The sequence below is a fragment of the Salvelinus fontinalis genome, chromosome 21, assembly GCF_029448725.1.
Source record: "Salvelinus fontinalis isolate EN_2023a chromosome 21, ASM2944872v1, whole genome shotgun sequence".
Lineage (NCBI taxonomy): Eukaryota > Metazoa > Chordata > Actinopteri > Salmoniformes > Salmonidae > Salvelinus > Salvelinus fontinalis.
Window position 1 is genome coordinate 49,077,560 of NC_074685.1, and position 25,353 is coordinate 49,102,912.

At 45.9% G+C, this 25,353-nt stretch overlaps 1 protein-coding gene across 5 annotated transcripts in view; it reads left to right on the forward strand.

Annotated features, from left to right (window-relative positions):
* The window catches only part of LOC129819054 (ras-specific guanine nucleotide-releasing factor RalGPS1-like), a 273,360-nt gene that overhangs the window by 193,161 nt on the left and 54,846 nt on the right, over positions 1-25,353 (forward strand). The gene's annotated exons all lie outside the window — the stretch shown is intronic.

Below are 25,353 nucleotides of genomic sequence, written 5' to 3' on the forward strand. Positions count from 1 at the left end.
CTGTAACACAGTATGTCTGAGACCATGTGCAGTGCAAACTAGGCAATTACTGTAAATGGAGAATACTTTAATAAAATACATTTATCTGTCCCTATAGAGGATGCTGGGAGTATGTTCCCCTAACCTCACAGCTGCAGAGGCTCCCATATGTATTTGAGGGGGAAGACCTAAGTGTGGCCATCATGGTTGGCTCCAGCCTACTACCCGCTAAAGTGACGTCAAATGTTAATCAACTCACGTTCCCGTTGGTATTGATGACGTCAGAGGGTTATTACATTTACTCAAGTTATGGTGTGACATCTGGGTACCAGGCACATTTCAACATCCAGCTGACAAGATATACACTGAGTGGACAGAACATTAGGAACACCTTCCTAATATTGCATTGCACCCGCTTTTGCCCTCAGAACAGCCTAAGTTCATCGGGGCATGGGACTCTATAAGGTGTTGAAAGCGTTCCACAGGTACGCTGGCCCATGTTGACTCCAATGCTTCCCACAGTTGTGTCAAGTTGACTGGATGTCCATTGGATGGTGGACCATTCTAGATACACACGGGTAACTGTTGAGCGTGAAAAACCCTGCAGAGTTGCAATTCTTGACACAAACCGATGCTCCTGGCACCTACTACCATGGCCCGTTCAAAGGCACTTACATTTTTTGTCTTGCCCATTCACCCTCTGAATGGCAAACATCCACAATCCATGTCTCAATTGTCTCAAGGCTTAAAAATCCTTCTTTAACCTGTCTCCTCCCCTTCATCTACACTGATTGAAGTAGAGTTAACAGGTGACATCAGTAAGGGATCATAGCTTTCACCTGGTCGGTCTGTCATGTTAAGAGATGGTGGTTGCTAATGTTTTGTACACTCAGTGTATAAAAGGTATTGCTTTTACAAAAGAGCTGTTTGAACCATTTGAGACGGTCTCTTGTACACTCAAACTTCATAAAACATTCGAATTGGACCAGCTCGTTGGTACGTGTTAAGATCACACGGTGCGAGCAGCAGGCTCTCGACATCCGCAGGTCCCCCCTTTTTTACCGTTATTTAGAAAAGTGCACGTTATCGGTGAGACTTCTATTTGTTTGCTGTAATGCAGAGAGATTAAAAAGACGACACCACGATGACGTTCCTGCTCGTCCAGATGCTCAATAAACATCAGATCCAGAGTTTTACTGCTGTCTACAGCGTTGTCTGGGCCCGTGGCCAATCTGATACGGAGACCATGAGATAATCCAGAGGACAACACAGCAGTTTGTGGGGTAGGCTGAATAAAAAGCCATATCTCAGACTGGCCAATAAAATAAAAAAAGATTACGATGGGCCAAAGAACACAGACATTGGACAGAGATATGGCTTTTTCTTTGCAACTCTGCCTAGAAGGCCAGCATCCCGGAGTCGCCTCTTCACTGTTGACGTTGAGACTGGTGTTTTGCGGGTACTATTTAAGGAAGCTGCCATTTGAGGACTTGTGAGGCGTCTGTTTCTCAAACTAGACACTCTAATGTACTTGACCTCTTGCTCAGTTGTGCACCAGGGCCTCACTCGTCTTTCTATTCAGGTTAGAGCCAGTTTGCGCTGTTCTGTGATGGAAGTAGTACACAGCGTTGTACAAGATCTTCAGTTTCTTGGCAATTTCTCGCATGGAATAGCCTTCATTTCTCAGAACAAGAATAGATTGCTGAGTTTCATCAGAAAGTTCTTTTGTTTCTGGCCATTTTGAGCTTGTAATCAAACCCACAAATGCTGATGCTCCAGATACTCAACTAGTCTAAAGAAGGCCAGTTTATTTGCTTCATTAATCAGGACAACAGTTTTCAGCTGTGCTAACATAATAGCAAAAGGGTTTTCTAATGATCAATTAGCCTTTTCAAATGATAAACTTGGATTAGCTAAGACAACGTGCCATTGGAACACAGGAGTGATGGTTGCTGATAATGGGCCTCTGTTACGCACGCCTCTGAGAAGAGGGAACGCAACTCCCTGCTACAACTCAACTCTCTGAAGTGCAAGAGGTATGGACTGTAGGTGCGAGCAAGGATGACACAAAAGCAGATTTTACCGTTTACTTGGATTTATTTTCTTACACGGTAATATGGGGAAAAGGGGCTGGACGGAACCAAAGCAAAGAAAGTAAATATCAAAGTTCCCCCTCTCCTATCTAACCTGCCTACCCACTTAACTTACCTAACTTAGCACCGTCTGGTGCCCTAACCAAAATACAGGGGGTGGTCCGCCCAGGTCTTACCTAGTGTGCCTAGACAGTAAATATACTACGGGTATATGTATGCCCGCGGGCCTCTTGCCTAAGCACTCCCAAAGTGCCTTCTCCTTCCCCCCTGGGAACACATGAAACAGAGTAATTATTAATGATTTCACAAACACTCAAACACAGGACATAGAAAAACTGCTACCAACAACAACAGTACATACCACACTTTCTGATACACAACCAACACTATATCACAATCTAATTTCTCTCTCTCAATCTCCAAATCTCTACTCCTTATCTCATCTCTCTCCCAATCTCTTCTCCTCTCTCAATCTCAATCTTCCCTCTCTTGGGCAGAACACTGGCTTTTATCTTCAGGTGGCAATGGTGATTAGTGTCAGCTGCTTCTTGACGAGCGGGCGGGGTCAGCTCCAATCACCAATTAGCCTGGGGTTGACCAATCAGCTGGTTGGGGAGTACTTCAGGAAGCCATCTCCTGAAACACACACTCAAATACAAAACAGAACATAGAAACTGGGGAACGTAACAGCCTCGGTACACCTATGAAGATATTCCATAAAAAATGTGCCGTTTCCAGCTACAATAGTCATTTACAAGATTAACACTGTATTTCCGATCAATATGATGTTGTTTTAATGGACAAAAAAATGTGCTTTTCTTTCAAAAACAAGGACATTTCTAAGTGACCCAAAAGTTTTAAAGGTTAGTGTACATACCTACACACACACACACACACACACACACACACACACACACACACACACACTTTCACTCTTCACATAAACTGCTGCTAATCTGTTACCCCTACCTACATGTACATATTACCTCAACTACCTCGTACATCTGCACATTGACTTGGTACCGGTACTCATTGTATATAGCCATGTTATTACCTGGTATCTCTGCACATTGACTAGGTACCGGTACTCATTGTATATAGCCTTGTTATTGTATTTATTGTGTTTCTATTTTCTTCCTTTTTAACTCTGCGTTGTTGGGAAAGGGCTCATAAGTAAGCATTTCACGGTAAAGTCTACACCCGTTGTATTCGGCGAATGTGACTTGATAACACAGTCACACCGTACGTGAAGACAGACACGCGTTGCCTGGAGTGAACACACTCACAGGAGACATAACAAATGTTATTCCTTTGTCGGCCATAAAAAAATGACAGTGGATTATTTTATTTAACCTTTTATTTAACTAGGTTAGTCAGTTAAGAAAAAATTCTGATTTACAATGACGGCCCTACCCCGTCCAAACCCGGACGACACTGGGGCCAATTGTGCGCCGCCCTATGGGACTCCCAATCACGGCCGGTTGTGATACAGCCTAGAATCGAACCAGGGTCTGTAGTGACACCTCGAGCACTGAGATGCAGTGCCCTTATACCGCTGCGCCACTCGAGGAGCCCGATGAAGCTGAGCTGAAACCAAGGATAAACACCAATCGTTAGCACAACAACAACAAAAAACACAACACTTGCAAGGCCTCAAACACAAACACACAAACAAACACACGAACAAACACACAAACACACACACACAAACACACAAACACACACACACACACACACACACACACACACACACACACACACACACACACACACACACACACACACACAAACACATTCTCACAACCATGTGTTCTTACAGTTAGCTCATCCAGTTGAGAGCATGGATGCCTCTGCCTGCCCCCCCCCCCCCCCCCCCCCTTTTCTCTTAAGTGGTAAATCTCTCTATTTAATACTGATTAGGTTTAAAGTTCTCTCTCCAGAATCCTTCCATGAGTAGGTCATGGTAAATGGTCATGTGGTGTCTCCCAGTGTGATTTTGAATATTCCTAAACGTGATAGATGGCTTTTAAAGGGGGTGGGAGGTGGGGGATTGGGAAAACATGCCTCCCACTCTACAGGGCTACAGGGCTCTGCACGTCATTATCATCTGGGACAAGTTACTGGCCTGGAGAGAAAGAGAGAGATATATATTAGCGGTAATCATAGTACAAATGATTGCCGTTGTCTTGGAGACCATCCCCTCGGGATGTCATTCTGATTAATCTGGATCATGATGTCATCATCGCATTCCCATGACTTCTGTTTTTGATCCAGATTAAGGTAGCATGTGTAAAGTTTTACTTGGACTTTATTCCTTTTTAAAGGTGATATGTAGTTGTTTTTTTGGTACCTGTTTTAGGTTTTGTTATCAGAATCCGTGCTACAGTATCACCATGATCAGCACTGCATCAACATGACGGGGAATGTGGTAGTACAGTAGGGGCGGCGCTCACCTGTGTAGGGGGCGCCGCTCACCCGTGTAGGGGCGCAGCTCACCCGTGTAGGGGCGCTGTTCACCCGTGTAGGGGCGCTGTTCACCCGTGTAGGGGCGCTGTTCACCCGTGTAGGGGCGCTGCTCACCCGTGTAGGGGCGGCGCCCACCCGTGTAGGGGCGGCGCCCACCCGTGTAGGGGCGGCGCCCACCCGTGTAGGGGCGGCGCCCACCCGTGGAGGGGGCGCCGCTCACCCGTGGAGGGGGCGCCGCTCACCCGTGGAGGGGGCGCCGCTCACCCGTGGAGGGGGCGCCGCTCACCCGTGTAAGGCCTCCCTTTTGACCTCAATTTCAACTCTCTTGTCCTTTCTTTCTCCGATTACCTGGCCTACAACTCAACCTTTTCAACGACACTGCAAGATGTGTTTTACACAGAAACACGTCCATTCACACTAGTGAAACAATGGTCCACACTCCACCTCCAGACAGAGACATCATTTGGTTTAGTTTGAAGAACCATCAACTACTGTACCAAAATGTACGGAACCTTCTATTTCATCTGCCAGAGTAATGAACCGTAATCATTACCAGCACACAACTGTTAAGACTTGACAATGAGCAATATGTCAGCCATTCGGTTGTATAATATATCGCTCTGTTTGTGATGTTTTATGTTTTAAGTACTTTCCCTGGCAGCTTTGAGTCTAACCATGTGGTTCTTTTGAAAAGAAAACATCACTTGACCAGAAACCTTTTTGTAAAAATGGAGACCGTAAGATCTCACTGTTCCTGGACTTGAACTGTGACCTGAATGTGTGTTATTTCAAGGGGTGCCAGAACTCACTGTTCCTAGATGTGCGTTTCAGGTGCTGTTCATGAAGTTCGATTTTTAGGGTTAATTCTTGTCAATTATCCCTTCTTTTTGTCAATTAAGGTAGTCCAGGAACTGCCTGAAGATGTTGAAACCTCAGGCAAAATAGAGACCCGAGCTAGATTGACCCTAGTACTTTTCAAATCTACACCCCCAAACCATTCCTCTCATTTCTCCTGGTCTTTTTAGAACTGCGATGGGAGGAGGCCAGGTGAAAGTTAGTAATTACTCAATGGAACTCATCTTTCCAGATTCTATAGAGTCAATTATTTTTCCATGCACGCCTCCCCCTACGACTGTCTGACTTCTAGATTTGTCTTGCTTTTAGTTTTTTTTCAGGGCCGTTGAAGCTAAGCAGACCATTTGTTGAAATGCAGGTTTGCTTGTTTTGTTTTTTTGTTAAAGGGAATACGTGGTAAGGTCAGGAAAGGGGTTGGTTTTGAATTTGTACATTTTTCTTATTATTTTTTTATTCCCTTTGCGAATGGTGAATATTATTCCGTTTTTCATTACGTATAATGCCTTGTGTAGATGGTCAGCAGGCTGAGCTGGCGTAGCTATAAAGAAGAAAATAGTCATTTGAATCAAAACAATGTATCTCAACGATTTGTTTGACACTAGCGTCTCGTAAATGTGGAAAATCGACGTTGTCTGAAGTGAACTTTCTCCTTAGCTCTGTCTCACGCAGAAACCTTGCAGACGGGATATTTTACAGTCTGGGCCACGTATACAAACTGAGCATGCTGCTTTCTGGGGGCATTCGTCTACTATTCTATTTTGGTCATTTAGCAGACACCCTTATCCAGAACGACTTAGTCTGTGAATTCAACATCTTTTCTGTTTATACGTTTTTATTCGACCGGAACTAACTTCTCTTACCAGGTGTAGAATAAATGCCTGGGCTGAGTTTCTTTCTGGTCCTGACGAAAGAAAGAAATCAACTGTCGGTGGAAGTTCTCTTCTGCGCTGTTCAACCCATCCAGTAAATGTGAAGGACGACTTAAGATGGAGTGTTGGCGTTCTCAACATCTAAATGTGAAAGTCAGCTACAGGCTCTCTCTATTCCATTTCCCCTGAGAAAAACCAGACTTATCCAGTTGTTTCTAACCCTGCTGAGTGTAGCTGACAACCGATATATATAATGATGATGATTTCCACAACTTTCTCACTACCATACTGAGGGTTGTGATTTGGTCATGTATTTTTCTCCATTTTAGGACACTAGTGGTGTCAACACCAGCCCCCTGTGTTGAAGGCCTCAGGGTTAAGCCACACAGGAACGTCTGGGGCTTGTGTTGACCACCCATACTGCACCCTCAACCTCTTTTGGCATTTATTTGGTCCCCTGCAGTAAAATGAGCCTTGTCCAACCCACTTTTAAGACATGCTTTTAAAACGATAAGGTTTTACAGGTGATATTCATCTACTGCTTTCACCTTGAGTTTCAGTGGTCCTTTCCTGTTGGGCGTTTGGTCTCACCAGCTATTAGACTTGTGGGATTGGGTCAGTCGTTGGCTACTGTAGTATAATACGAATAGAAACTGCATCCTCATTGAACATGATTTGCGCTGCACTACCGACAGTGGTGTGTGGCATCCTTGCGTTTGATGGCACCAAGCACTTCTGTATTTGGTTGATCAGTGAGGTGTCCGTACAAACAAATAGGTTCAAGGCGGAGTAAGCTAGGTGTCTTCGCATTGTGTCACTACTCCAAATGGACAGGACAGGTCGCTACTCGAGTGACAGTGGACAGGGCAGGTCGCTACTCGAGTGACAGTGGACAGGGCAGGTCGCTACTCCTGTGACAGTGGGCAGGTCAGGTCACTACTCCTGTGACAGTGGACAGAGCAGGTCGCTACTCCTGTGACAGTGGGCAGGGCAGGTCGCTACTCCAGTGACAGTGGGCAGGGCAGGTCACTACTCCTGTGGCAGTGGGCAGGGCAGGTCACTACTCCTGTGACAGTGGGCAGGGCAGGTCACTACTCCTGTGACAGTGGGCAGGGCAGGTTGCTACTCCTGTGACAGTGGACAGGGTACATTGTGTGATGTTAATATTGGACTCCATGAGTGTTAGCTGTGGTAATATCAGTCAGTGTTTAATATCAAAATGCGTTCCCCACTTGTTGTTGCAGCCTGATAGGCTACCATCATCATGTTCTCCCTGTGATTTACAACCAGACCTTTTAAAAGCTGCACCATAAAACACACAGACTGTCAGTGGTTGGACTCCAGTGGGATGAAATTAGTTTTGTCCTTGAAATACTCAATGGTCCCATATTCTCCTGAAGTCCTAAATGACACCATGTTCCCATTATAGTGCACTACTTTTGACCAGGGCCCATAACGCTCTGGTCAAAAGTAGTGCGTTAAAATAGGGAATAGGGGGCTATTTGGAATGCCTCCCCTGTAGACATCATAGAACTCATAAGGGCGGTAGGTAGCCTAGTGGTTAGAGCGTTGGTCCACATACCGAATGGTGGCTAGTTCAAATCCCCGATCTGACGAGGTGAAATATCTGTCTGTGTTCCACGGTCGCCGTCAATTCCTCCAGAGTTGCTGTTGATAATGTGTGACCCTGGCCGTGACCCCACCCTCGGAGGGAGTTGGGGATTTGCACAAAAAACATTTCCAAAAGCACAGCTGTACATGTGGTGTTGAAATCATTGTAGACTATTATTTATTATCATAAATCATTGTATGCTCGTTTTCCAGTAACCCATGTTCCCTAAGTGTTATAAAATCTCACTTTGGTTTTCTTCCTCAACTTCTTGGCTCACCGTATAGTAGATTACATCGCTGTATAGTAGATTACAGCGCCGTATAGTAGATTACATCGCCGTATGGTAGATTACATCGCTGTGTAGTAGATTACAGCGCTGTATAGTAGATTACATCGCCGTATAGTAGATTACATCGCCGTATGGTAGATTACATCGCTGTATAGTAGATGACATCGCTGTATAGTAGATTACTTCGCCGTATAGTAGATTACATCGCCGTATAGTAGATTACATCGCCGTATAGTAGATTACATCGCCGTATAGTAGATTACATCGCTGTATAGTAGATTACGTCGCCGTATGGTAGATTACAGCGCCGTATAGTAGATTACATCGCCGTATAGTAGATTACATCACCGTATAGTAGATTACATCGCCGTATAGTAGATTACAGCGCCGTATAGTAGATTACATCGCCGTATAGTAGATTACATCGCCATATAGTAGATTACATCGCCGTATAGTAGATTACGTCGCCGTATGGTGTATTACATCGCTGTGTAGTAGATTACATCGCTGTGTAGTAGATTACATCGCTGTGTAGTAGATTACGTCGCTGTATAGTAGATTACATCGCTGTATAGTAGATTACATCGCTGTATAGTAGATTACATCGCTGTATAGTAGATTACATCGCCGTGTAGTAGATTACATCGCCGTATGGTAGATTACATTGCCGTGTAGTAGATTACAGCGCTGTATAGTAGATTACATCGCCGTATAGTAGATTACATCGCCGTATGGTAGATTACATCGCCGTATAGTAGATTACATCGCTGTATAGTAGATTACTTCGCCGTATGGTAGATTACATCGCCGTATGGTAGATTACATCGCCGTATAGTAGATGACATCGCCGTATAGTAGATGACATCGCTGTATAGTAGATTACATCGCCGTATAGTAGATTACATCGCCGTATAGTAGATTACATCGCTGTGTAGTAGATTACATCGCTGTATAGTAGATTACGTCGCTGTATAGTAGATTACATCGCTGTATAGTAGATTACATCGCTGTATAGTAGATTACATCGCTGTATAGTAGATTACATCGCTGTATAGTAGATTACATCGCCGTGTAGTAGATTACATCGCCGTATGGTAGATTACATTGCCGTGTAGTAGATTACAGCGCTGTATAGTAGATTACATCGCCGTATGGTAGATTACATCGCCGTATGGTAGATTACATCGCCGTATAGTAGATTACATCGCCGTATAGTAGATTACGTCGTCGTATAGTAGATTACATCGCCGTATAGTAGATTACATCGCCGTATAGTAGATTACATCGCCGTATGGTAGATTACATTGCCGTGTAGTAGATTACAGCGCTGTATAGTAGATTACATCGCCGTATAGTAGATTACATCGCCGTATGGTAGATTACATCGCCGTATAGTAGATTACATCGCTGTATAGTAGATTACTTCGCCGTATGGTAGATTACATCGCCGTATGGTAGATTACATCGCCGTATGGTAGATGACATCGCCGTATAGTAGATGACATCGCTGTATAGTAGATTACATCGCCGTATAGTAGATTACATCGCCGTATAGTAGATTACATCGCTGTGTAGTAGATTACATCGCTGTATAGTAGATTACGTCGCTGTATAGTAGATTACATCGCTGTATAGTAGATTACATCGCTGTATAGTAGATTACATCGCTGTATAGTAGATTACATCGCCGTGTAGTAGATTACATCGCCGTATGGTAGATTACATTGCCGTGTAGTAGATTACAGCGCTGTATAGTAGATTACATCGCCGTATGGTAGATTACATCGCCGTATGGTAGATTACATCGCCGTATAGTAGATTACATCGCCGTATAGTAGATTACGTCGTCGTATAGTAGATTACATCGCCGTATAGTAGATTACATCGCCGTATAGTAGATTACATCGCCGTATGGTAGATTACATTGCCGTGTAGTAGATTACAGCGCCGTATAGTAGATTACAGCGCCGTATAGTAGATTACATCGCCGTATAGTAGATTACATCGCCGTATGGTAGATTACATCGCCGTATGGTAGATGACATCGCCGTATAGTAGATGACATCGCCGTATAGTAGATTACATCGCCGTATAGTAGATTACTTCGCCGTATGGTAGATTACATCGCCGTATGGTAGATTACATCGCCGTATAGTAGATGACATCGCCGTATAGTAGATGACATCGCCGTATAGTAGATTACATCGCCGTATAGTAGATTACATCGCCGTATAGTAGATTACATCGCCGTATAGTAGATTACATCGCTGTATAGTAGATTACGTCGCCGTGTAGTAGATTACATCGCCGTATAGTAGATTACATCGCCGTATAGTAGATTACATCGCCGTATGGTAGATTACATCGCCGTATGGTGTATTACATCGCTGTGTAGTAGATTACATCGCTGTATAGTAGATTACATCGCCGTATAGTAGATTACATCGCTGTGTAGTAGATTACATCGCTGTATGGTAGATTACAGCGCTGTATAGTAGATTACGTCGCCGTATAGTAGATTACATCGCCGTATAATAGATTACATCGCCGTATAGTAGATTATATCGCCGTATGGTAGATTACAGCGCTGTATGGTAGATTACATCGCCGTATAGTAGATTACAGCGCTGTATGGTAGATTACAGCGCTGTATAATAGATTACATCGCCGTATAGTAGATGGCAGCGCTGTATAGTAGATTACATCGCCGTATGGTAGATTACATCGCTGTATAGTAGATTATATCGCTGTATAGTAGATTACATCGCCGTATAGTAGATTACAGCGCCGTATGGTAGATTACATCGCCGTATAGTAGATTACATCGCTGTATAGTAGATTACATCGCTGTATGGTAGATTACATCGCTGTATGGTAGATTACATCGCTGTATAGTAGATTATATAATTTTGTGTTTAAAGAGCAACTGAAGGCAATAAACAATTTATCTGGTAGAAAACAGCCTGTATGGCATCCATATTAGTAAAACATAGAATTCAGTGTCAAAATAGACTACAAAGTGTAAACAGGATAATTCTGGTCTTAAATTCAGTCTCGTCCAAAACTGAGATTTGCGAGATACAGTAATTAGTAAAAAAAAAAAAAAAAAAAAAAAAAAATGGTATGTCACGGAATGAAGGGTTACCGTAACAGTTTTCCTTGGGTTGGGTTTATTTCAATAATGCTAGTTAGGGACCATCAGTAAATTACACAATGTACATGGGCTAGTTAGGGACCATCAGTAAATTACACAATGTACATGGGCTAGTTAGGGACCATCAGTAAATTACACAATGTACATGGGCTAGTTAGGGACCATCAGTAAAGGACACAATGTACATGGGCTAGTTAGGGACCATCAGTAAAGGACACAATGTACATGGGACAATATTTGTAGATGTCAATACCTCCAAATTTCAATAACATAGCCCCTTTACATGGCAGATTTGGGCACTGTGTTAAGTGGCTGTACAGTAACATACTATAAATGACGTCAGAGCTCAGGCTCTGCACTTCACATTGCTGTAAGTTGCCCCCATCCGTTCTGATAACTGGGATGACTTGCAAATGTTTTGTTGTCTGAGTGAGGGAAATTTATCAGATACTCTTATCCAGAGAGACTTACAAGAGCAATTCGTGTTAAGTGCCTTGCTGAAGGGCACATCGGCAGTTTTCACCTAATCGGAGGCTTGGGGATTCAAACCGAGACCTTTCGGTTACTGGCCCAAGGTTCTTAACCACTAGGCTACCTGCTGTAAATTCAGAAGACTCGATGTAGTCCAAATGTGCACTTCACATTTCCAAATCATAAAACTGATGAAATATATAGTTCAACGTTTATGATCACTATGGTTGGTGTACAGTTACCAGATGACATGGTGTCATACCCTGGGTGATGTACAGTTACCAGATGACATGGTGTCATACCCTGGGTGATGTACAGTTACCGGATGACATGGCGTCATACCCTGGGTCGTTCTGAACAGAATGAGTCTGTTTGATGTACAGTTACCAGATGACATGGTGTCATACCCTGGGTCGTTCTGAACAGAATGAGCCTGTTTGATGTACAGTTACCAGATGACATGGTGTCATACCCTGGGTCGTTCTGTACAGAATGAGCCTGTTTGATGTACAGTTACCAGATGACATGGCGTCATACCCTGGGTCGTTCTGTACAGAATGAGCCTGTTTGTTGTACAGTTACCAGATGACATGGCGTCATACCCTGGGTCGTTCTGAACAGAATGAGCCTGGTTGTTGTACAGTTACCAGATGACATGGTGTCATACCCTGGGTCGTTCTGAACAGAATGAGCCTGGTTGTTGTACAGTTACCAGATGACATGGTGTCATACCCTGGGTCGTTCTGAACAGAATGAGACGATGTTTGTTGTACAGTTACCAGATGACATGGTGTCATACCCTGGGTCGTTCTGTACAGAATGAGCCTGTTTGATGTACAGTTACCAGATGACATGGTGTCATACCCTGGGTCGTTCTGAACAGAATGAGCCTGTTTGATGTACAGTTACCAGATGACATGGCGTCATACCCTGGGTGATGTACAGTTACCAGATGACATGGGGTCATACCCTGGGTCGTTCTGAACAGAATGAGCCTGTTTGATGTATTGTGATAAATTCACTGCGGAACACGGCACCTGAATGCACAGATGACCTCTTTCTATGCTCATCAAAATTACAATCTGTTTCTCTGAATTGCATTGTGAAAGCCTAACACTGTAACATTGTATTTTATGACTTAGTTTGTCATGTTGGCAATAGAACAAACTTTTAAAACGATGCCCACCTGACCCAGATTGTGATTTATAATGGGCCGTTTTGGGATTGAGTATAAACACCAGTAATTGTGTGATGACGGGGATGCAGAGTTGTGATCAAAACACCTGGACGTGTGCTTGCTGTAGCTCCTCAACGGCACAGCTAGGAGAGCTTGCTGTAGCTCCTCAACGGCACAGCTAGGAGAGCTTGCTGTAGCTCCTCAACGGCACAGCTAGGAGAGCTTGCTGTAGCTCCTCAACGGCACAGCTAGGAGAGCTTGCTGTAGCTCCTCAACGGCACAGCTAGCAGAGCTTGCTGTAGCTCCTCAACGGCACAGCTAGCAGAGCTTGCTGTAGCTCCTCAACGGCACAGCTAGCAGAGCTTGCTGTAGCTCCTCAACGGCACAGCTAGCAGAGCTTGCTGTAGCTCCTCAACGGCACAGCTAGGAGAGCTTGCTGTAGCTCCTCAACGGCACAGCTAGGAGAGCTTGCTGTAGCTCCTCAACGGCACAGCTAGGAGAGCTTGCTGTAGCTCCTCAACGGCACAGCTAGGAGAGCTTGCTGTAGCTCCTCAACGGCACAGCTAGCAGAGCTTGCTGTAGCTCCTCAACGGCACAGCTAGGAGAGCTTGCTGTAGCTCCTCAACGGCACAGCTAGGAGAGCTTGCTGTAGCTCCTCAACGGCACAGCTAGGAGAGCTTGCTGTAGCTCCTCAACGGCACAGCTAGGAGAGCTTGCTGTAGCTCCTCAACGGCACAGCTAGCAGAGCTTGCTGTAGCTCCTCAACGGCACAGCTAGCAGAGCTTGCTGTAGCTCCTCAACGGCACAGCTAGCAGAGCTTGCTGTAGCTCCTCAACGGCACAGCTAGCAGAGCTTGCTGTAGCTCCTCAACGGCACAGCTAGGAGAGCTTGCTGTAGCTCCTCAACGGCACAGCTAGGAGAGCTTGCTGTAGCTCCTCAACGGCACAGCTAGGAGAGCTTGCTGTAGCTCCTCAACGGCACAGCTAGCAGAGCTTGCTGTAGCTCCTCAACGGCACAGCTAGCAGAGCTTGCTGTAGCTCCTCAACGGCACAGCTAGCAGAGCTTGCTGTAGCTCCTCAACGGCACAGCTAGGAGAGCTTGCTGTAGCTCCTCAACGGCACAGCTAGGAGAGCTTGCTGTAGCTCCTCAACGGCACAGCTAGGAGAGCTTGCTGTAGCTCCTCAACGGCACAGCTAGGAGAGCTTGCTGTAGCTCCTCAACGGCACAGCTAGGAGAGCTCAAATAACCACCTTATAGTTGAACAGTCTTCTTTGAGTCATAAAAGCTCATTGAAATGACTTATGAACTGTGCCCACTTTGGAGAGGTGTGTGTCCACTTGGAAACACTAGTTTAGTCCTCTCACTCAAACCCTTGTCATTTGTTTTGTCTTATGTTGCACCTACCACACATTTATCATGTCCCAATGTATCCAGAGTATTTTCAGGTTTCGTTATCGACAAATGTGGTAAAAAGTACAGTAAATGTAAAATGCACATAAAATCAACAGTGTAATGTTTAGATTTAGTCTTGTGTCAGGGTAACTGTTGTCGTCAACTTTGGTCTAATCATTTTTCCATGATCGCCAAACTGTTCCCTACCATGCTTATGCATATGTATTTCATATTTCTTCTGTAAGAAACATTTAAATGTAGCCCATAAATGTAGCCCATAATAGGCCAAATCCCACCAGTGTAAAGGATTCAAAACCTCTAACCAACTATAAATTGTAGAAATGCTTATGCAAATATTGAAAGCATTTAATGAGGCAACTCAAAGATGTGCAAAATTAAAATATTGTTCCATTTACATTGTGTAATATATTGACGGTTCCTAACTATCCCGAGATGGTGCTATCCAAAGTCAAGCGAACTTTGCCACGGTCGCACACCAGCCGGCTGAAGCTAATAGATGAAAGAAGTTGGCTAATACTAGTTAGCCTAGGTGATTTCAAGACAGAGTGAATGTAAAAACACTTCCCACGTGCGAACACACACACACACACACACACACACACACACACGCGAGTCACCCACATTAAACCATAGCCCCGAAGACAACTCTCGTTAGGCTTCAGCAATGACCGCTGCATTTGTTAATGAACAAGCTAAAAAAAAAAACGAGGCCAAATCAGTAAGTTCATCCCCCACTTTAAGCTGCTCTGTCGTTCTCACCGTGAAGCGGTTGTTTTTTCACGTTAGCTGGGTTTGTTTTTTACCTGTTGTCCATTTTCTAGGCATGGATTTTAGCCACATTCTGAGCAGGTCTACTCCTCCCCATAAGGGACGGCTAAGGTTTCAGGGCTGTAGCTCAAAGCAACCTTTGACCCCAGTCCCTACTCAATACATCTCAATCTGCTCTCATCTTCTCTTCTCATCGCATTCGTCTGACGAGGTCGCCAACAGAGGTGACAAGTCGCCAACAGACACTTTGCACATTTTGACACTAATCAAAAATGTCTTCTACTCCGCTTCGATGGTAAAGACCCTGTTTAAACCAATTAGGGGGGGTATGGCAACATGTGGAATATATTGTTGGGGAAAATGAACCGCAGCTGCTGAAGTGGTCTAGTTATGTGTGTGTAGATGGGTGACGTCTCGTTTCTACACAAAATGTCTTCCAGAAAGGTTTGGAAAGATGATGCCAACCACCTCTCCTCCCTCTTTCCCCTGGGTCCTGGCCAAGTATCGGCCTGCTCCCCCAATCACCCTGAAAATACAACTGAACCATTCTCCTCCTCTCCTCCACTACTCTCTATACCTCCACTGACAGGCCCATTCTCCTCTGTTCTCCTCCACTACTCTCTATACCTCCACTGACAGGCCCATTCTCCTCTCTTCTCCTCCACTACTCTCTATACCTCCACTGACAGGCCCATTCTCCTCTGTTCTCCTCCACTACTCTCTATACCTCCACTGACAGGCCCATTCTCCTCTGTTCTCCTCTACTACTCTCTATACCTCCACTGACAGGCCCATTCTCCTCTGTTCTCCTCTACTACTCTCTATACCTCCACTGACAGGCCCATTCTCCTCTCTTCTCCTCCACTACTCTCTATACCTCCACTGACAGGCCCATTCTCCTCTGTTCTCCTCCACTACTCTCTATGCCTCCACTGACAGGCCCATTCTCCTCTGTTCTCCTCTACTACTCTCTATACCTCCACTGACAGGCCCATTCTCCTCTGTTCTCCTCTACTACTCTCTATACCTCCACTGACAGGCCCATTCTCCTCTGTTCTCCTCTACTACTCTCTATACCTCCACTGACAGGCCCATTCTCCTCTGTTCTCCTCTACTACTCTCTATACCTCCACTGACAGGCCCATTCTCCTCTGTTCTCCTCTACTACTCTCTATACCTCCACTGACAGGCCCATTCTCCTCCACTACTCTCTATACCTCCACTGACAGGCCCATTCTCCTCTCTTCTCCTCCACTACTACTCTCTATACCTCCACTGACAGGCCCATTCTCCTCTGTTCTCCTCTACTACTCTCTATACCTCCACTGACAAGCCCATTCTCCTCCTCCACTGACAGGCCCATTCTCCTCTCTTCTCCTCCACTACTCTCTATACCTCCACTGACAGGCCCATTCTCCTCTGTTCTCCTCCACTACTCTCTATACCTCCACTGACAGGCCCATTCTCCTCTTCTCCTCCACTACTCTCTATACCTCCACTGACAGGCCCATTCTCCTCTGTTCTCCTCTACTACTCTCTATACCTCCACTGACAGGCCCATTCTCCTCTGTTCTCCTCTACTACTCTCTATACCTCCACTGACAGGCCCATTCTCCTCTGTTCTCCTCTACTACTCTCTATACCTCCACTGACAGGCCAATTCTCCTCTGTTCTCCTCTACTACACTCTATACCTCCACTGACAGGCCCATTCTCCTCTGTTCTCCTCTACTACTCTCTATACCTCCACTGACAGGCCCATTCTCCTCTGTTCTCCTCCACTACTCTCTATACCTCCACTGACAGGCCCATTCTCCTCTGTTCTCCTCTACTACTCTCTATACCTCCACTGACAGGCCCATTCTCCTCTGTTCTCCTCCACTACTCTCTATACCTCCACTGACAGGCCCATTCTCCTCTGTTCTCCTCTACTACTCTCTATACCTCCACTGATAGGCCCATTCTCCTCTTCTCCTCCACTACTCTCTATACCTCCACTGACAGGCCTATTCTCCTCCACTACTCTCTATTCCTCCACTGACAGGCCCATTCTCCTCTGTTCTCCTCCACTACTCTCTATTCCTCCACTGACAGGCCCATTCTCCTCTGTTCTCCTCGACTACTCTCTATGCCTCCACTGACAGGCCCATTCTCCTCTGTTCTCCTCCTCTACTACTCTCTATACCTCCACTGACAGGCCCATTCTCCTCTGTTCTCCTCCACTACTCTCTATACCTCCACTGACAGGCCCATTCTCCTCTGTTCTCCTCTACTACTCTCTATACCTCCACTGACAGGCCCATTCTCCTCTGTTCTCCTCCTCTACTACTCTCTATACCTCCACTGACAGGCCCATTCTCCTCTGTTCTCCTCTACTACTCTCTATACCTCCACTGACAGGCCCATTCTCCTCTTCTCCTCCACTACTCTCTATACCTCCACTGACAGGCCCATTCTCCTCTGTTCTCCTCTCCTCCTCCACTACTCTCTATACCTCCACTGACAGGCCCATTCTCCTCTCTTCTCCTCTACTACTCTCTATACCTCCACTGACAGGCCCATTCTCCTCTGTTCTCCTCCACTACTCTCTATACCTCCACTGACATGCCCATTCTCCTCTTCTCCTCTACTACTCTCTATTCCTCCACTGACAGGCCCATTCTCCTCTTCTCCTCTACTACTCTCTATACCTCCACTGACAGGCCCATTCTCCTCTTCTCCTCCACTACTCTCTATACCTCCACTGACAGGCCCATTCTCCTCTGTTCTCCTCTACTACTCTCTATACCTCCACTGACAGGCCCATTCTCCTCTGTTCTCCTCCACTACTCTCTATACCTCCACTGACAGGCCCATTCTCCTCTGTTCTCCTCTACTACTCTCTATACCTCCACTGACAGGCCCATTCTCCTCTGTTCTCCTCCTCTACTACTCTCTATACCTCCACTGACAGGCCCATTCTCCTCTGTTCTCCTCTACTACTCTCTATACCTCCACTGACAGGCCCATTCTCCTCTTCTCCTCCACTACTCTCTATACCTCCACTGACAGGCCCATTCTCCTCTGTTCTCCTCTCCTCCTCCACTACTCTCTATACCTCCACTGACAGGCCCATTCTCCTCTCTTCTCCTCTACTACTCTCTATACCTCCACTGACAGGCCCATTCTCCTCTCTTCTCCTCCACTACTCTCTATACCTCCACTGACAGGCCCATTCTCCTCTTCTCCTCCACTACTCTCTATACCTCCACTGACAGGCCCATTCTCCTCTGTTCTCCTCTACTACTCTCTATACCTCCACTGACAGGCCCATTCTCCTCTGTTCTCCTCTACTACTCTCTATACCTCCACTGACAGGCCCATTCTCCTCTGTTCTCCTCTACTACTCTCTATACCTCCACTGACAGGCCCATTCTCCTCTGTTCTCCTCTACTACTCTCTATACCTCCACTGACAGGCCCATTCTCCTCTGTTCTCCTCTACTACTCTCTATACCTCCACTGACAGGCCCATTCTCCTCTGTTCTCCTCCTCTACTACTCTCTATACCTCCACTGACAGGCCCATTCTCCTCTGTTCTCCTCCACTACTCTCTATACCTCCACTGACAGGCCCATTCTCCTCTGTTCTCCTCTACTACTCTCTATACCTCCACTGACAGGCCCATTCTCCTCTTCTCCTCCACTACTCTCTATACCTCCACTGACAGGCCCATTCTCCTCTGTTCTCCTCTCCTCCTCCACTACTCTCTATACCTCCACTGACAGGCCCATTCTCCTCTCTTCTCCTCTACTACTCTCTATACCTCCACTGACAGGCCCATTCTCCTCTGTTCTCCTCCACTACTCTCTATACCTCCACTGACATGCCCATTCTCCTCTTCTCCTCTACTACTCTCTATTCCTCCACTGACAGGCCCATTCTCCTCTTCTCCTCTACTACTCTCTATACCTCCACTGACAGGCCCATTCTCCTCTTCTCCTCCACTACTCTCTATACCTCCACTGACAGGCCCATTCTCCTCTGTTCTCCTCTACTACTCTCTATACCTCCACTGACAGGCCCATTCTCCTCTGTTCTCCTCTACTACTCTCTATACCTCCACTGACAGGCCCATTCTCCTCTGTTCTCCTCTACTACTCTCTATACCTCCACTGACAGGTCCATTCTCCTCTGTTCTCCTCCACTACTCTCTATACCTCCACTGTCAGGCCCATTCTCCTCCACTACTCTCTATACCTCCAGTGACAGGCCCATTCTCCTCTGTTCTCCTCTACTACTCTCTATACCTCCACTGACAGGTCCATTCTCCTCTGTTCTCCTCTACTACTCTCTATACCTCCACTGACAGGGCCATTCTCCTCTGTTCTCCTCTACTACTCTCTATACCTCCACTGACAGGCCCATTCTCCTCTGTTCTCCTCTACTACTCTCTATACCTCCACTGACAGGCCCTTTCTCCTCTGTTCTCCTCCACTACTCTGTATACCTCCACTGACAGGCCCATTCTCCTCTACTACTCTCTATACCTCCACTGACAGGCCCATTCTCCTCTTCTCCTCCACTACTCTCTATACCTCCACTGACAAGCCCATTCTCCTCCTCCACTGACAGGCCCATTCTCCTCTGTTCTCCTCCACTACTCTCTATACCTCCACTGACAGGCCCATTCTCCTCTCTTCTCCTCCACTACTCTCTATACCTCCACTGACAGGCCCATTCTCCTCTTCTCCTCCACTACTCTCTATACCTCCACTGACAGGCCCATTCTCCTCTGTTCTCCTCTACTACTCTCTATACCTCCACTGACAGGCCCATTCTCCTCTGTTCTCCTCTACTACTCTCTATACCTCCACTGACAGGCCCATTCTCCTCTGTTCTCCTCTACTACTCTCTATACCTCCACTGACAGGCCCATTCTCCTCTGTTCTCCTCTACTACTCTCTATACCTCCACTGACAGGCCCATTCTCCTCTGTTCTCCTCTACTACTCTCTATACCTCCACTGACAGGCCCATTCTCCTCTGTTCTCCTCCACTACTCTCTATACCTCCACTGACAGGCCCATTCTCCTCTGTTCTCCTCTACTACTCTCTATACCTCCACTGACAGGCCCATTCTCCTCTGTTCTCCTCCACTACTCTCTATACCTCCACTGACAGGCCCATTCTCCTCTGTTCTCCTCCACTACTCTCTATACCTCCACTGACAGGCCCATTCTCCTCTGTTCTCCTCCACTACTCTCCTCCTCCACTGACAGGCCCATTCTCCTCTGTTCTCCTCCACTACTTTCTATACCTCCACTGACAGGCCCATTCTCCTCTGTTCTCCTCTACTACTCTCCTCCTCCACTGACAGGCCCATTCTCCTCTGTTCTCCTCTACTACTCTCTATACATCCACTGACAGGCCATTCTCCTCTGTTCTCCTCCACTACTCTCTATACCTCCACTGACAGGCCCATTCTCCTCTGTTCTCCTCTACTACTCTCTATACCTCCACTGACAGGCCCATTCTCCTCTGTTCTCCTCCTCTACTACTCTCTATACCTCCACTGACAGGCCCATTCTCCTCTGTTCTCCTCTACTACTCTCTATACCTCCACTGACAGGCCCATTCTCCTCTGTTCTCCTCTCCTCCTCCACTACTCTCTATACCTCCACTGACAGGCCCATTCTCCTCTCTTCTCCTCTACTACTCTCTATACCTCCACTGACAGGCCCATTCTCCTCTGTTCTCCTCCACTACTCTCTATACCTCCACTGACATGCCCATTCTCCTCTTCTCCTCTACTACTCTCTATTCCTCCACTGACAGGCCCATTCTCCTCTTCTCCTCTACTACTCTCTATACCTCCACTGACAGGCCCATTCTCCTCTTCTCCTCCACTACTCTCTATACCTCCACTGACAGGCCCATTCTCCTCTGTTCTCCTCTACTACTCTCTATACCTCCACTGACAGGCCCATTCTCCTCTGTTCTCCTCTACTACTCTCTATACCTCCACTGACAGGCCCATTCTCCTCTGTTCTCCTCCACTACTCTCTATACCTCCACTGTCAGGCCCATTCTCCTCCACTACTCTCTATACCTCCAGTGACAGGCCCATTCTCCTCTGTTCTCCTCTACTACTCTCTATACCTCCACTGACAGGTCCATTCTCCTCTGTTCTCCTCTACTACTCTCTATACCTCCACTGACAGGGCCATTCTCCTCTGTTCTCCTCTACTACTCTCTATACCTCCACTGACAGGCCCATTCTCCTCTGTTCTCCTCTACTACTCTCTATACCTCCACTGACAGGCCCTTTCTCCTCTGTTCTCCTCCACTACTCTGTATACCTCCACTGACAGGCCCATTCTCCTCTACTACTCTCTATACCTCCACTGACAGGCCCATTCTCCTCTTCTCCTCCACTACTCTCTATACCTCCACTGACAAGCCCATTCTCCTCCTCCACTGACAGGCCCATTCTCCTCTCTTCTCCTCCACTACTCTCTATACCTCCACTGACAGGCCCATTCTCCTCTGTTCTCCTCCACTACTCTCTATACCTCCACTGACAGGCCCATTCTCCTCTCTTCTCCTCCACTACTCTCTATACCTCCACTGACAGGCCCATTCTCCTCTTCTCCTCCACTACTCTCTATACCTCCACTGACAGGCCCATTCTCCTCTGTTCTCCTCTACTACTCTCTATACCTCCACTGACAGGCCCATTCTCCTCTGTTCTCCTCTACTACTCTCTATACCTCCACTGACAGGCCCATTCTCCTCTGTTCTCCTCTACTACTCTCTATACCTCCACTGACAGGCCCATTCTCCTCTGTTCTCCTCTACTACTCTCTATACCTCCACTGACAGGCCCATTCTCCTCTGTTCTCCTCTACTACTCTCTATACCTCCACTGACAGGCCCATTCTCCTCTGTTCTCCTCCACTACTCTCTATACCTCCACTGACAGGCCCATTCTCCTCTGTTCTCCTCTACTACTCTCTATACCTCCACTGACAGGCCCATTCTCCTCTGTTCTCCTCCACTACTCTCTATACCTCCACTGACAGGCCCATTCTCCTCTGTTCTCCTCCACTACTCTCTATACCTCCACTGACAGGCCCATTCTCCTCTGTTCTCCTCCACTACTCTCTATACCTCCACTGACAGGCCCATTCTCCTCTGTTCTCCTCCACTACTCTCCTCCTCCACTGACAGGCCCATTCTCCTCTGTTCTCCTCTACTACTCTCCTCCTCCACTGACAGGCCCATTCTCCTCTGTTCTCCTCTACTACTCTCCTCCTCCACTGACAGGCCCACAGTCTGACTCGAAAAACAATGTTCCTATTTGCCTTGTTGTTGTCGTCCCCCCTTCCAGAAAGATGATGCCAACCCCCTTTCAATTTGAGGAAACAACAAACAAAGACTCACCGGCTTCGCTGCCCACATGTAAACGCAGTGTGACAATGTATACACATGCCTTATGGGTGAAAGTAGATGGTTATGATACAGAGTCGAATGGTAGGAAAAGTCTGACATCCATTCAATAAAAAGGTCAGCAGATGTTTTTCCAGGTTGCGTTTCATGCGTGCCATGTTTTTCCTCTGCACAGAATAAGGGCAGGAAATGGGGAACAGTCCTTGCCGCTTCTCTGCTAGTTTTGACTGTTTGACACATTGCAGAGCACGGTGTGTTTTGACTGTTTGACACATTGCAGAGCACGGTGTGTTTTGACTGTTTGACACATTGCAGAGCATGGTGTGTTTTGACTGTTTGACACATTGCAGAGCACGGTGTGTTTTGACTGTTTGACACATTGCAGAGCACGGTGTGTTTTGACTGTTTGACACATTGCAGGGCATGGTGTATTTTGACTGTTTGACACATTGCAGGGCATGGTGTATTTTGACTGTTTGACACATTGCAGAGCATGGTGTGTTTTGACTGTTTGACACATTGCAGAGCATGGTGTGTTTTGACTGTTTGACACATTGCAGAGCACGGTGTGTTTTGACTGTTTGACACATTGCAGAGCACGGTGTGTTTTGACTGTTTGACACATTGCAGGGCATGGTGTATTTTGACTGTTTGACACATTGCAGGGCATGGTGTGTTTTGACTGTTTGACACATTGCAGAGCATGGTGTATTTTGACTGTTTGACACATTGCAGAGCATGGTGTATTTTGACTGTTTGACACATTGCAGAGCATGGTGTATTTTGACTGTTTGACACATTGCAGAGCATGGTGTATTTTGACTGTTTGACTTTCTGTGACACCATTTTTGTTTTCATTCAAACATATGAAGAGCATATTATATAAATAAATGTATAATGCCTTCGGAAAGTAGTCACGCGCAGAGAGTGTACGGATATGCCCACTTTGTCAAACGTCAGACTGAGAACTGGTGACAGTGTCCAGTATGTGGAATACATTCGGCAAGGCAACCTACTAGTGTTCTGTTGTGGTTTAATGTTTAGAATTACCGTGTTAGAGAATAGAGGGGTGAAGTACTTTGCAGCATTTCGTGAGTGTAAAATCCTAGGCCTCCAGCCTGTAAAACAATAGCTGGCTGTACAGGAGGATTAAACAGGAGGCTTGTGAGACAACACATACTCAACAACAAAGACTAGGACAGCCTGAACTCCAACACAACAGTAAAACTCAGCATTGTGCTAAGAATCTCTCGTCTTAATTTCCTATTGCGTTGTATATACGATCAAACAGACATCTGTTCTGCTGTAGATTCACACACAGGCAGCATTCAGTTCTGGGGTCTGTATCACCGTCTCTTTTATAAAACGGTTACATCTTAAGACCTTTGTGCAAACTGTATATGTTTCCAAGATGCATGACAACCGTAGCGGCGGGAAAAAACAGACACGTCTGGAACAAAGAGTCTATATGAACTAAAGGTTAACAACAGACACGTCTGGAACAAAGAGTCTATAAGAACTAAAGGTTAACAACAGACACGTCTGGAACAAAGAGTCTATATGAACTAAAGGTTAACAACAGACACGTCTGGAACAAAGAGTCTATAAGAACTAAAGGTTAACAACAGACACGTCTGGAACAAAGAGTCTATAAGAACTAAAGGTTAACAACAGACAGGTCTGGAACAAAGAGTCTATAAGAACTAAAGGTTAACAGACACGTCTGGAACAAAGAGTCTATAAGAACTAAAGGTTAACAAGAGACACGTCTGGAACAAAGAGTCTATATGAACTAAAGGTTAACAACAGACACGTCTGGAACAAAGAGTCTATAAGAACTAAAGGTTAACAACAGACACGTCTGGAACAAAGAGTCTATAAGAACTAAAGGTTAACAACAGACACGTCTGGAACAAAGAGTCTATAAGAACTAAAGGTTAACAACAGACACGTCTGGAACAAAGAGTCTATATGAACTAAAGGTTAACAACAGACACGTCTGGAACAAAGAGTCTATAAGAACTAAAGGTTAACAACAGACACGTCTGGAACAAAGTCTATAAGAACTAAAGGTTAACAACAGACACATCTGGAACAAAGAGCCTATATGAACTAAAGGTATGTAAAGGTTAACAACAGAACAAGACTAAAGAGTACTGTACACAACAGTATGTGATGTCCACGGACAGCTTAAGATAGCCTGGTTAAAGCTCTGTGAGCACAGCGTTTCAGTCTGCTTCAACCAGGTTAAGATAGCCTGGTTAAAGCTCTGTGAGCACAGCGTTTCAGTCTGCTTCAACCAGGTTAAGATAGCCTGGTTAAAGCACTGTGAGCACAGCGTTTCAGTCTGGTTCAACCAGGTTAAGATAGCCTGGTTAAAGCACTGTGAGCACAGCGTTTGTCTGCTTCAACCAGGTTAAGGTAGCCTGGTTAAAGCACTGTGAGCACAGCGTTTCAGTCTGGTTCAACCAGGTTGAGTTTAGGAGGAAAGGTGAATGGAAAACCAAGCAGACGTACAACATAAGACTATAGTGGAATAATGTGGTTTGAGCTGGACTACGAGGAGTGACACGCTCCAGTACTCAACACAGCTCCTCAATATGGCTGGGTGTTATGCAGATGTTCATACCGTTTCTGTACCATACTGGGGTATACGGTATTACCGAATGTGCACAGAAGGGGGCGCTATTTCATATTTTTTATTTTTTTATTCTAAAATAAATGTCCTTTATTGGTGCAGTTGTTAATTGTATTATGTGGATGGTATCAATTCACCCAG